The sequence below is a fragment of the Marmota monax genome, unplaced genomic scaffold, assembly GCF_021218885.2.
Source record: "Marmota monax isolate L192 unplaced genomic scaffold, Marmota_monax_Labrador192_F-V1.1 WCK01_AAM20220418_F8-fsc00013, whole genome shotgun sequence".
In the NCBI taxonomy this organism is placed as follows: Eukaryota; Metazoa; Chordata; class Mammalia; order Rodentia; family Sciuridae; genus Marmota; species Marmota monax.
The window spans coordinates 13030988-13036651 of record NW_026692202.1 but is presented as its reverse complement, the minus strand read 5'-3'; the positions used below and the strand labels follow the sequence as shown (position 1 = coordinate 13036651).

General features: G+C 34.8%; 1 non-coding gene across 1 annotated transcript; it reads left to right on the top strand.

Moving 5' to 3' along the window:
• The first annotated feature begins 2674 nt into the window (after nt 1–2674).
• Nucleotides 2675–2746, top strand: Trnav-cac (transfer RNA valine (anticodon CAC)). Its single transcript has one exon. It is a non-coding gene; the product is annotated as a tRNA-Val (tRNA).
• Nucleotides 2747–5664: the final 2918 nt, after the last annotated feature.

Sequence of the window (5664 nt, the reverse complement as noted above, 5' to 3'; positions counted from 1 at the left end):
TTTATTATCTGTTAGTTTATATGTAGGCTTGTTTTCACTTTGTTCTCATTACTATTAGAAATAATGCCACACTGAAAACTATTACTCATATCTTGTGGATAATACAGAACAAAATGTGCCCTAACACGATCAAAAGAAATACATGTCAGTCATTCAGATAATCACTCAGTTAACATAAGGTTTCATTCTGTTACACTAACACTCTAAACTCTTCAGTGACTTTCACAATCACACCCTCTTTTTTTCCTGAATGCATATTGTATGTTACCTTGTTCACAAGTATACGTGATGGGCCTTTTCAAATATACATCTTCAGTTTTCTCTTTCAAAGTTTGTTCCGTGGGCATATACATTTTTCCAACCCTGATGATCACCAGGAATTTCTTGAATCCATGTGAGTACTAAGGTGGAGGGGAGAACTTACTCAGAAATTTTGTGTAACATCTCTAATTTTGATATATAAAAGAAATTAGGTATGATTATCCCCAGCCCAAGCTACTGTATGATCCTGCTTTATAATTCTTTCTGCCTTTTCTGATCTGGAAGTTTAATAGCTTTAGTTCTTACAATTTGATAGGTAATCAAGTTCAAGTTAATTTCTATTAATGTGAAATAGTGCTCATGCATTGTTTATTTGTTTTTCATTTCCTTTCCCTTTTTTTCCTCTTTTGAAACAGAGTCTCTCTATTTGCCAGGCTGGCCTCAAACTCTTGGGCTCAAGCAATCCAGGAGGATTTAGCCACCTGAGTAGCAAGTACTATAGCATGTGACACAGTGACTAAATTGTTTCTTTTCTTTGTAAAAAGTGTTCAAGTATTCCAATACTATTGTTGAAATATATCTATAGTATATTTGTATCATCAATGAACATTTTCACATATTACCTGTTTTAACACATACAAGGGAATACTTTCTAAAAATTGTCATTAATTGATGATCTTTATCTTAATTGTTGGAAATGATGATTTTTTAAATCGGTGGGTTGTGATATTGTGAACAGTAGAGTAGGAGAAGGGAACCAGGGGCAAGGAAGAGGGGAGAGAAAGGGAAGGTACATGGGAATAAAAATGACCAATATGTTATGTACTTTTTAAAAGTAGGATTCTTAATCTTTGGGCTTTTTCATGATAATGTTGTCCCAAATGATATTATATCATTAATATCAATATGTTGTATATATTGTAGTAATATATGCCTATATTCAAATGTAGTAGATACGGCCAAAGTACTCTTAAAGTTTTTGTCTCATTAATACTCTCATCATCATTGACTAAGAGTTACCATCTCCTTCCTCCTTGTCCACACTAGGTAGAGTTACAAAAAATCTTACCATTCTGAAACAATGTAAAGATATTTCACTATAATTTATATTGCAATCCATTATTATTAATAAATCCAGAGTTGTTTTCAAAATATTCACTACCATTCAGACTTTACCTAACATTTATCAGTAGCTTTGCCTCCAATTATTTTATAGAAGTTCTTTTTTTTCTGTGAATAAACATAGAGATAACTTCATTCCAGAAAAGCCAAGACATACCATTCATATTTCAAGTTCTGTCCATCTCATATTTTTAAAAGGCACCTTGATATTTAAAGTTATCTTTATTGTTATTATTAAAATAATTGAAGTTCTTTTCTATTCAATGTGAATTATGACTGTTTCTTTTTCCAAGACAGTAGGGTTATTATTTTATATCGAATGCACTGAATCTTCTTTCTTCAAAAAATTTCTTGAACTATTTGTTTATGATAATTTTGAAAATCAGAAATATTCTAGGACCAATATGCATATTGAAAAGTTGCCCAACATCACTAATGATTAGGTAAATGTAAATCAGTTCACAATGAGTTACTACCCTATATCCATTAGGATGTTTTCTATTGAAAAATAGAAAATTAAAGTGTTGGAGAGGATTTGAGAAATATGAACTCTTGTGCACAGTTGGCAGCAAAGTAAAATAGTTCTGCTGCTATGTAAAACTGCATGAAAGTTCCTCAAAAATTAAAAGAATAACCATATGATCCAAAAGAATTCTGGGTATATTCCAAAGGAATTAAAAGTAGGGTATGAAGAGAGATTCGTGCACTCATTCCTAGCAGAATTACCATATCAAAAAAGTGGAAGCAACCCAATGACATTCATTGAAGGATGAATGTATAAACAAAATACAGCATATGCAAACAATAGAATGTTATTCAGCCTTCAAAGGAAAGATATCCTGATATCTTGAGGATACTATTCTGAGTGAAATAAACCAATCAAATTTTGCATGATTCCATTCATATGAGATGTCTAGAGTAGTCAGACTCATGGAAACAGGAAGTAGACTGGTGGTGGGGAAGGAGGAAATTGGGAGTTATTCAATGAGTAGAGAGTTTCAATTTTGCAAAGTTTTTGGAAAGTTCTGGAGACTGGTTTCACAATTAAGTGAATATATCAAACATGGCTGATTTACACATTTTAAAAAGATAAGATGGTAAATTTTATATGATACATGTTTTACCAAAATTTAATTTTTTTAAATACTTCATCTTTCCCCATCTATTGCACTAACTAATTATTTTGTTTATTTTGTTAGTTCTAGTTCATTCTGAATCTTAGATTCACAGAACTTGTTATCTTATGCCACAATTTCAGGCATGACATCTATATGAAAGGGATTGCAGGACTGGGGATATAGCTCAGTTGGTAGAGTGCTTGCCTCACATGCACAGGGCCTGGGTTCAATCCCCAGTACCACCAAAAAAAAAAAAATTGAAAGGGATTTCAGTTGTATTTATCCCTACTCCCATTTATGCATGTCCCATCAACACCAACTTGTGTGCATTGAAATTTTTATGGGATCCTTTGTGTAGGTATTTATATTTAATTTGACAAACCAGAAAATATAGATAGAGCTGATTGTTCCTTTTTTAAAATGTCTCTCATGGTAGTTTTGATAATACTTTCAAAAGGAGTATGTCAACATTGCATTCTTTTTTCCTACTGAATGTGATATATTAAGTATAAGATTTAGCAATTCAACATTTTTTCTATCATTAATTTTCTTTTTTTTGTCTTTTTTTTATTGTTGGTTGTTCAAAACATTACATAGTTCTTGATATATCATCTTTCACACTTTGCTTCAAGTGGGTTATGAACTCCCATTTTTAGCCCATATACAGATTGCAGAATCACATCAATTACACATCCATTGATTTACATATTGCCATACTAGTGACTGTCATGTTCTGCTACCTTTCCTATCCTCTACTATCCCCCCTCCCCTCCCCTCCCCACCCCTCTTCTCTCTCTACCCCCTCTACTGACCTTCATTTCTCCCCCTTGTATTATTTTTCCCTTTCCCCTCATTTCCTCTTGTATGTTCTTTTGTATAACCCTGAGGGTCTCCTTCCATTTCCATGCAATTTCCCTTTTCTCTCCCTTTCCCTCCCACCTCTCATCCCTGTTTAATGTTAATCTTCTTCTCCTGCTCTTCGTCCCTACTCTGTTCTTAGTTACTCTCCTTATATCAAAGAAGACATTTGGCATTTGTTTTTTAGGGATTGGCTAGCTTCACTTAGAATAATCTGCTCTAGTGCCATCCATTTCCCTGCAAATTCTATGATTTTGTCATTTTTTAATGCAGAGTAATACTCCATTGTGTATAAATGCCACATTTTTTTAATCCATTCGTCTATTGAAGGGCATCTGGGTTGGTTCCACAGTCTTGCTATTGTGAATTGAGCTGCTATGAACATCGATGTAGCAGTGTCCCTGTAGCATGCTCTTTTTAGGTCTTTAGGGAATAGACCAAGAAGGGGAATAGCTGGGTCAAATGGTGGCTCCATTCCCAGCTTTCCAAGAAATCTCCATACTGCTTTCCAAATTGGCTGCACCAATTTGCAGTCCCACCAGCAATGTACAAGTGTACCCTTTTCCCCACATCCTCACCAACACTTGTTGTTGTTTGACTTCATAATGGCTGCCAAACTTACTGGAGTGAGATGGTATCTTAGGGTGGTTTTGATTTGCATTTCTCTGACTGCTAGAGATGGTGAGCATTTTTTCATGTACTTGTTGATTGATTGTATGTCCTCCTCTGAGAAGTGTCTGTTCAGGTCCTTGGCCCATTTGTTGATTGGGTTGTTTGTTATCTTATTGTCTAATTTTTTGAGTTCTTTGTATACTCTGGATATTAGGGCTCTATCTGAAGTGTGAGGAGTAAAGATTTGTTCCCAGGATGTAGGCTCTCTATTTACCTCTCTTATTGTTTCTTTAGCTGAGAAAAAACTTTTTAGTTTGAGTAAGTCCCATTTGTTGATTCTAGTTATTAACTTTTGTGCTATGGGTGTCCTATTGAGGAATTTGGAGCCTGACCCCACAGTATGTAGATCGTAGCCAACTTTTTCTTCTATCAGACGGCATGTCTCTGATTTGATATCAAGCTCCTTGATCCATTTTGAATTCACTTTTGTGCATGGCGAGAGAAAGGGATTCAGTTTCATTTTGTTGCATATGGATTTCCAGTTTTCCCAGCACCATTTGTTGAAGATGCTATCCTTCCTCCATTGCATGCTTTTAGCCCCTTTATCAAATATAAGATAGTTGTAGTTTTGTCGATTGGTTTCTGTGTCCTCTATTCTGTACCATTGGTCCACCCTCCTGTTTTGGTACCAGTACCATGCTGTTTTTGTTACTATTGCTCAGTAGTATAGTTTGAAGTCTGGTATCGCTGTACCGCCTGATTCACACTTCCTGCTTAGCATTGTTTTTGCTATTCTAGGTCTTTTATTTTTCCATATGAATTTCATGATTGCTTTCTCTATTTCTACAAGAAATGCTGTTGGGATTTTGATTGGCATTGCATTAAACCTATAGAGAACTTTTGGTAATATCGCCATTTTGATGATGTTAGTTCTGCCTATCCATGAACAGGGTATATTTTTCCATCTTCTAAGATCTTCTTCTATTTCTCTCTTTCGGGTTCTGTAGTTTTCATTGTATAAGTCTTTCACCTCTTTTGTTAGGTTGATTCCCAAGTATTTTATTTTTTTTGAAGATATTGTGAATGGAGTGGTTGTCCTCATTTCCATTTCAGAGGATTTGTCGCTGATATACAGGAATGCCTTTGATTTATGTGTGTTGATTTTATATCCTGCCACTTTGCTGAATTCATTTATTAGCTCTAATAGTTTCTTTGTAGAGCCTTTTGGGTCTGCTAGGTATAGAATCATATCATCTGCAAATAGTGATAATTTAAGTTCTCCTTTTCCTATTTTTATGCCTTTAATTTCTTTCGTCTGTCTAATTGCTCTGGCCAGTGTTTCGAGAACTATGTTGAACAGAAGTGGAGAGAGAGGGCATCCCTGTCTTGTTCCAGATTTTAGAGGGAATGCCTTCAGTTTTTCTCCATTCAGAATGATGCTAGCCTGAGGCTTAGCATAGATTGCTTTTACAATATTGAGGTATGTTCCTGTTATCCCTAGTTTTTCTAGAGTTTTGAACATAAAGGGATGCTGTACTTTGTCGAATGCTTTTTCCGCATCTATCAAGATGATCATATGGTTCTTATTTTTAAGTCTATTGATGTGGTGAATAACATTTATTGATTTCCGTATATTGAACCAGCCTTGCATCCCAGGGATGAATCCTACTTGATCATGGTGCACAATTTTTTT